This window comes from Macadamia integrifolia, chromosome 10 (assembly GCF_013358625.1).
Source record: "Macadamia integrifolia cultivar HAES 741 chromosome 10, SCU_Mint_v3, whole genome shotgun sequence".
In the NCBI taxonomy this organism is placed as follows: domain Eukaryota; kingdom Viridiplantae; phylum Streptophyta; class Magnoliopsida; order Proteales; family Proteaceae; genus Macadamia; species Macadamia integrifolia.
The window spans coordinates 1610617-1620048 of NC_056566.1; positions in this window are offsets into that span (position 1 = coordinate 1610617).

Sequence of the window (9432 nt, forward strand, 5' to 3'; positions counted from 1 at the left end):
AATTCAATTTTAGCTTTGGGGCACATGTGCATCACTATCCTAAACATAAAGGGAATCATACATTAGTAGGCATTAGAAACATCGGAAGGGACCCACACAGGTCACCCCCAAAGGGTATAGACATTGTCCCCAAGTGATAGTCCTATTTTTGGTGGAGAAGGCAGAGAGCACATAAGGCTCATATGTTCACCCGAAACAACCCATCGGAAATAGCTTTAGTGTTTTCGGTGCCATATTTTTGGTGGTATTATAGAAAGGTCCAACTCAAATTGGGACTTTTCAGCTCGGGCCCGATCATCGAGATTTGTTCTGTGAGTTTGTAGGGGATGTTCCTAGCACCATTCAAAGCCAAGAAAATCCCAATTCCACCTAGCCATTTGAGAGATACATCGGTCGAACGATTGAAACCCTATTTCGTCTTTTGGCAATACATATTGTTGGCGCTCATCGGGCTTGGTTCGAGCTCGACAACAACACCGGGAGGGTAGAACACGCATTCTACGACCTTAATATGATTTGTACACTAAGATTCCATTCATACCTAGCTTTATATAGGTCGAAATGAAGAGAGAGAGAGAGAGAGTGGTGGAAGTGAGTGTACTTACCTCCGGCAGCGATTCCGACAACTTGGTAGCAGTCGACACCAAGGTAAGACTCCAACCTTCTTCTTCTTCCTTCCTCTCCTCTTTTTGTCCTCTCTTACATTGAGCGTAAGGGAAATGAGGAAATGAATCCTCATTTCCCAACTTATAACTTAAGTGGACCTTAGGGTTTGTTTGGGTTGGACCCCTTTTGGACCAATCAGGTTAAAACGAATTTCGGGGTACGAGGACCCAACCATTTAGGTCTGTAAAGTGCTCACATCATGAGGAAGGTTTGGAGGATGATTTGGGATCATTTGGAACCATTTACGATGCTAGTGGCTAGAACCACGGGCATCAGAACTCCAACAGTAGCCTGTCAACCCATCAAAAATAGGCACCAGATCCAGGCCCAGGCTACTTCTAGTGGCATATTTCTGGTGGTCAAGATAGCTTGTTGTCTTGACAGCTTGCTATCCCATTGCTGGTCTTGCATGGGTGGTTGCCCTCGGATATGCTTAAGGCCATTATGTAATTTTTTATGCGTGCTGGAATTCAAGTGTGGGGAGTCGGGTCACTTACCGTCTAGAATTGGAAGGTATGAATCCCCTCCAGTTAGATAGGCATGCAATGCACGAATATGTGGGGTTATCTCTACCCCTTTGATAATGTGCAACCGCGAGCCAAAACTCAATCGTACATTCGATTTTCGATCTGAGGCCTATCACAACAGTTCAAATTAGACTGGATTAGGACACGGGTGTAACATAGAGTGTATTCCTTATGGAGGGTAGAGAGGTAAGATGCGGCGGGTATGAGATTGCATAGGTGGGTTCCCATCAAAGTGTATCCATTGGGAGATATTGTGTATTATCTCAGCCAGCTTTGGTGGGTTTTCACCTAGAACAACTTTATTCCTATGAGACCATATAAAGTAACAATAGGTGATAAAGGAAGAGAAAAAAAATTTCTTTGAGAGGGATTCAAGAAGTTAGTTTTAAAGAAACACATGACCAAAGATGGTAGGGAATTGGTTATGGAATGTTAAAGCTCGATTCTAAGGCCTAATGGGAAAGCAGCCTAAATTCGTTTGGTGAAATCACAAGTAAAGAAAAGATGCCACACTGATTCATAATGTAGATGGCAAAGGTCGCATATTGGATCTATTGTCATCCAATGGTGCAGTCGGTCCTTAGTTGGAAGTCCTCCTTAGGCCATTCTCTAGAAGAACAGTTTGAAACTTGGATGAAGATTCATTTTCCAGAAGAAGCACCACCAATGTGAGCATAGAGATGAGCAAGCACACTTGTTGGAGTTTCCACGAGTGTTAGTAACATGACCAGTTGAGAGAAATTTAACTGAGAGTTTCCTTGTGCGGGAGAGGGGGCACCACCAATAGTCATTTCCCGAGGGGGCACCACTCTAACTCAGATTTGATTAGTCAAAGATTACACCCATTGTCAAAAATTTTGACTCACACAACTCATCCATAGATTCTTCAACATCAATCGCTTTGGACATCTACTTAGTTCACCCAAGCTTCATCCTGATTATGGATGGATCATCTAGGTTCGGGTCCCTAAGCAGTGGATGATTACCCTATCAAAATTAACTTTTGCTACGCCTTGGGGGGAAGGGTTTCCTTTAACAAGCCATGAGATGAACAGGAAACATTTCCCCAAATTTTTTATTAGCCACTTCACACGACAACAATATTAGAAGGATGCCAGAAAAATCAGAGAACTTTTTTTTTTTTTGGATGAATTCTAAGATCAATTGATAAACGAAAATTTTTTGTTATACCAACATACAGTGGAAAGAGATCAATCTACACAACCACACACTGACTCACTTTGTCCAGACCCCACAAAGATAGGGAAGAGAACTTGAGAGTCTGGAGAGGAAGGTGCCAAGTGCCAATAGAAGCCAAAATTTTTGCATGGAGAACCACCCCTGATTCTTCAACTGTGGTAAGAACCTTGTAAGAGTATTTCAAGCTGCAACATTCTATCCTTGCAGTTGAATCTATTACCCATTAACGTCTCCTTGCCTTGAATCTGACATAATAGCTCAACTCTGTGTCTCCCTACATTCCAAAACTCACCCTTTACTCAACTACATGGGAACAGATTTTGTCATTGTGGATGATCCCAGGCTCAAGCAACTAAACCATACGATTTAATGTCTATCTAAATAGAGCATTGCAAGCAGAATCCACAAAAATCCTTGGCCCAATCGTGCGATAATGATTTGGAAAGCTGAATGCTGCAAGTTTCCTCATCATTGACATTAGCTTCAGTGGCATCCCTTCCAATGGTAGTAGCAATTGTTGCTACTGGTGTTATAGTGTAATCAAACCATGATAAATCCAACTGATCTGGAGGCCTTTACTGATAATTGAAATGAATAGTAGTACAAACAAGAGTAGATTTGACAGCAAATTTGGAGATCAACATTAACAAGATCAAGAATGCAAAGATGATTTTGCCTTAAGTGAGGGCTGGAGTTACAAGAAGGACTTTCATGCAGCCCAACCATAAATTTCTCTCACAAATGACCTTCATCTCCATCTTTGCCAAAAAAATAACCCTACAGTAGTGTACAACACAATAAGTTCTTTATTTCCATACAATACAAGAAGCACCATCCTACATTCCTATTGTTAATTCTATATTTTCATAGCCACAACTGACCTGACTAACTTTCATGATTCAAGCCATTGATTTCATCATGGTTGATAGTAAATGAGAATGTTTATATACTCTTTAGCCCCTTCAACATTTTTTAATTTCTTTCACAATTTTTTCAGAAACTAGGCTAACCCTCCTCGGAGTTCAACCAACATGTCATTATAAAACCTGGGGATATGTAATTGTGATCAATTTCTTCACAAGATGATATGCAACTCCTTCGTCTGAGAATGATATTGGCATTAATGGCTCATTATGATCTAGAGCTTCACCAAATGGATGTGAAAACTGCATTCTTGAATAGGAATTTAGATGAGGAAGTCTACATGAATCAACCTGAGGGATTTAGTGATCAAAGAAAAGAAAATCTAGTGTGTAAACTTAAGAAATCCATATACAGGCTTAAACAAGCTTCCAGACAGTGGTATATTAAATTTAACCACATCATTATTTCCTTTGGATTTGTTGAGAACTGCTTTGAAGGGTGTATATATCTAAAACTTAGTGGGAGTAAGTTTATATTTCTAGTCTTATATGTGGATGATATTTTACTTGCTAGTAATGATTTTGGTTTGTTGAGTGATATAAAGACCTTTCTCTCTAAAAATTTTGAAATGAAAGATATGGGTTTAGTCTCTTTCGTTATCGGCATTGAGATATTTCGTGATAGATCTCGCCAAATACTTGGGTTATCACAGAAAACCTATATTAACATAATTTTGAAAAGATATGGCATAATGAATTACAAACTAGGTGTTTCCACCATTATCAAAGGAGATAAGTTCATCCTAAATCAATGCCCCAAAAATGATTTGGAAAGAGCACAAATGAAGGATATTCCCTATTCTTCCGTAGTAGGGAGTCTTATGTATGCAATGACTTATACTAGTCCGGACATCAGTTTTGCTATTGGTATATTGGCAGATATGTGAGTGATCCTAGCATGGATCATTAGGTCGCAGCGAAGAAGGTGATGAGGTATTTAAAAGGGACTAGGAAGTACATTCTTACTTACAGAGCATCTGATCAGTTGGAACTGATTGGATATTCAGACTTTGATTATGCAGGATGCCTAGATAGTAGAAAGTTTACATCAGGATACACCTTTCTACTTACTAGTGGGGCAATTTCTTGGAAGTCCAAGAAACAGACTTGTGTCTCTACTTCTACTATGAAAGCAGAGTTTGTGGCATGCTTTGAGGCCACATCTGTGGTAATTTGGTTTCGAAACTTTATCTCAGGACTTTGGGTTGTCGATATCATTTCGAAGTCGCTGAGAATATATTGTGACAATGTTGCTGCCGTATATTACTCTAAGAATGACAAGAATTCAAGTAAAGCAAAGCATATTGGAATAAAGTACAATTTTGTGAAGGAATCAGTTCAGAAATAAAAAGTGTCTATTAAACACATCAAGACAAGTTTGATGATTGTTGATCCTATGACCAAGGTATTAGCGCATAAACACTTTACAGATCTTGTAATGGATATGGGTTTATGTAAAGTTTGAAGTAATGGTCATATTATGTTATACATTTTTACTTATTTATTTAAATGATCATGATATTTGTTGTTTCTGAATATTTCCCACTTTATTATTATGTGTACACATTTTATTTGATATATGTGAGATATTATGTTGGACCATTTAGTATAAGATTTTTCTAGTCTATTCCCTACTTTTGCACCTGTTTGGATGAGATTACTAGTGTTGTGACTATGGAAGGGAGTATGTCATTGTATGATGTAAAACCGCCATGATCCACATTAGTGGTTTTGTTCAAATATGGTATTATGATTATGATAACATAAAGTTAATGGGTTTACTTTTAAATAGTGCAATATGATGTTGAAATCCAAATTATGTTTGAGATTATTATTATGTGGTAATATGGTTCAAGTGGGAGATTGTAAGAATATTCATTATTATTGTCCCATACACCATTTAGGAAATTGACTGATACCAATCTTTTAGAATTGGATTCCAATTAGGAAACCCACTCCTAGTCTAATTAGGGAAAAGAGGCATATCCTATTTGACACACCTTAATGGGAAGGTGCACAAACTCTATTAAATAGGACTCTAGGTCCTCCTTCTACTCTAACGTTACTCTCATTATTGGAATCATCACCAAGAGAGCATTAAGGGGAGCTAGTGGGAGAAACCTAGAGGATCCATTGTATTCATGCTTGAGTTGCAGGAATAAAGATACGTGAAGGATATAATGGCAACCAATTCTTCACAGTTGATGGTGAACAGTATGCATCATTGATTGAATATTGTTTAATTTGTGATTCTATGAACATATGGCAAGATCATATAATTTTATATGAAAGGAATTATGTCCTTCATGAGTCCCCCTCAATTCCCTCTTCCTAGGCCGCTTTTCCTTGAGTTGGGATGCCGTTGTGATCCATTCGTTCTCTCCTCTCATATGGCAAATTGATTACTTGTATAAAAAATACTAGTTGAACCATTCCATCCTTCTTTGTAGGTCTATTATGGTAGCTACTAAGGGTGTCAACTTGGGTCTAGAATCGTCAACTGTCATAGAACCGAATTGACTCATTTCGTTACTGAATGGAACAATTATGAGAGCTAATCTTGGGATCGATTATTAAATGGAATAGAATGATTTTGGGATGGATTTCCTAATGGGTCCAAAATCCAAAGACCATAAGGAATTGATTGAAACTAGAACCACTAAGATCCGTTTAATATGTATGTTTACTTATTTAGATGAGTTAATGCATTTCTAACTTATATAAGGGCGCTCAGTCCCCTAAAATCCATTTTCTTGTAGGTCATTGACCCTTGCATCCTATACCGAATGGGCGCCTAATTTCTAGAAGATAAAGAGTATTGCATAAAGTACTAAACCAGAGGCACCACTTTTTTCCCCACCCCAGGATTTAATTCTTGGGTATCAGATTAGTACTAAAACAGAGGCACCCCCTATTCCCCAACCCAAGGATTTAATTCTTGGATATCATGTCATTACTGATAGTTGTTAGTGTTGAAATGATATCGATCCCAGATCAATCAATTTTACCCTAATTTTTTCCCTCGATTTTACCCATGTTCTGATACTAAAACCCGATCCTGGATTAGTCAAATATCAGGATCGGTCTCAGATGATAATGATATGATATGACCGATACAACCAATCTAAACTGATACCTAAAATTATGCCCCCACCACACATTTTTGGGTGCACTCTCAATCCCATCAAACGGACAAAGATCCTCTCCAACCGTTGGGACACCCAACCAAGTGTTTGATGACAATTGAGAAGACTTGGAGGTGTGGTGGGCCTATGTATTGAGGGTGTGTGTCTAGGGCCCTCCCAACCATGGTATCCCTGATTGGACGCCCAAGGGTTATACTATCATCTTTCAATGTAATAATTGAAATTTAACAAACCCAACAAGTGAAAACACATCCAAAACATAGTTCTAATGTATGGTAATATGGTATCACACTGGTATTAGTCTTCGTGGATATGGATCAGCTGTTATCAATTCATATCAGACACTTTTGCCCCTAAAAATACTGCTATAATTTTTTTTTAACAGTATTTTTCCCTCCCTTGGTTAGATACCACTAATACAATATCAAACATATATCAAAATCGGCCCCAAGCCGAACCCCTTGCACAACAAGTAACGTTTCCGTAGAACCAATAAACAATAGTAGAATGTGCCTACTCGAATCCATAATCAATTGACTCATATGATAATAAGACAAGAACTTCCTTCTACTAGACTATCAGCCCCATTTATAGATCCGATCCCAAATGAAAACACCCATGACTTATCACCTTCTTCTCATTTACCTTTCATAATTAGATATTCCAAATAGATTCTTCCCAAACTAGCACCTTCTCAAATTTTCCTCACTTGCCGGCAACCGACTCGGTCGATAGATATGTTTTGGGGTGATTTACATCAACATCCCCTGGAGTTTGCCGAAATTACATCATCCCCCCCCAAAAAAATCGTTTATTACATTTTAAACCCAATAAAATGAACACCCGTTAAGAGGTGTTAGTTTTAGAATATGAAAAGACGTAATTACCCTTCTTCTTCTTCCCACTTCTTCGTTTTGTCTTCCTGTTTTGTCTCCTCTCTCTCTCTCTCTCTCTCTCTCTTTATTTTTGTGTCTCAAATTGACTTTAATAAGTCCCTAGTGTTGGATATTGTGTCCATCAAACCTGGTTCATTTGTGATTTGAACCAGTTCGGTTTAATAAAGTGTTATTGGTTTATTACATGAATTATAAATGAGCCATGTGTCCATTAATAGGTTTATAAATGGAACTCACAACTAGGGTTTGGATTGGGCACCCTTATCATAAATGATTATCACATGTTGTACTACTAGACATAGAGATGTCAGTGTACTTATGTGAGCACACATATGTGTGTGTGTTGGTAAAGAATCTTTTTGTGTCATATTACCTCATGTGTTACCATCGAAAGTGTTTATGGGAATTGACACATCACCTTACCTTTAACCTGAGATAGTTTATTTACTATATACATTGACACTGCGGTGTTTGCACATACATTTTGATGTATCAATGACCAAAGTCCAAATGGACCTAAGCCAATTTATTGGGTGTGAGAAAAAATGTACATGAGTGAAAAACTAATCAACAGGGTTTCCACTACCCATTTAGGGGAACATCAAGAGAAAGAGCGTTTATGCACAATCATATTGAATCAGAGCTCTGTATCATTTAAGAAATTATTTTATATTTCTAATGGTGATTAGAAATGATTAAATACGATTTACATGTGCACACACTCCTATACGGACATGTACTATGGAATGGGGTCATGGTGATATTGATGTACATACCCTATATTCTATAATGATGATGTTAGTAGTTGTGGAGGTGTGATCGTAATTTAGTTATGGTGGATATTTAATTAATATCAATTAATTAAATTGAGAATGGATAGATAATTACTATGCAGTTAATGAATTATTTAATTATTTGCATTATCCCTCTTAGATTCTGCTTCTTCCCTTTCTTAGTAAGCAAATATTTGAGTCATATTAAATAAACCAAGTTTATGGAAAGAAGAGAGATTTAAAAGGGGAATTAAAGTTATAGGAAACTTAAACTATTTAAGTTTTAGGAAGCTTAAAAGAATTTAAGTTTCTTAATTGAATTTCTTTATTATAATATACTGCCCCACATTATATAAAAGGGAGAGTAAAATGGGATTCCTACTTTTGGGATCCCATTCTCCTTCTCCTCTTTTGGCTTTCTCTCTCTCCACTTCTCTATCTTTCTTCTTCTCCTCTCTTCACACCGGTGTTGAACTCTAATTCCTGTGCAAGGAAGAAAAGTAAGTTAGAAGTTGCACTATTAAAGGAAAGAGAAGGGCTATTAGATAGTCAATTGAAACTTGTGAAGTTTTGAAAGCTCTATAAACTACACCGGCTGCACACTTGGGATTCAAAACTTGGATCGCTGGTCTGAGGAAGAATTATTATCTGGAGGAGCTTCGCTTGCGACTCTTTATAAGTATTGTTCTCATTATTTGGAATTAGTTATCATACTTGTTTGGTTTTAATGATATGGAGAATGACCTGAATCGATCTGAAATTCCACTGTGCATGTCGGGTTGGGCTGGAAAAGTCTTGTTTCCAACACCAAGATCTCGAAGCAGGGTCGTTAATAGCGGACAGAATCATTATACTAAGATTCTGAACTCCCAATTTCATTGCACCATAAGATCTCATGTTTCAACTTTACAATGGTGGACATAATCACTTTTCGAAGATCCTAAACTCCTAATTTCATCCAACTCCCTAAATTGCACCATCAAATCTCATGTTTCAACTTTAGAGGGATCTTAGTTGTACCATTTGCATCATATACGGAATTACAGAGCTCTGCGAGATGGAGAATTGCTTTGAGCTTTGCGTCAGAAATCAAATACAAGGAATCTACGAAACCATTCTAGGTAATACGAGCTACACTCCCACAGAACCTTCCAAATCAAGAGATTCTTAGTTCTCTTTTTACTGTTGGATCATTTTTTATCTTTCTGTTTCTGAAAATCTAAACCATGCTAATCTACGGAGAGCCTCTATCAAACAATCATCACAAGTTACGATGATTTTAATGAAGGAAATGAAACAAC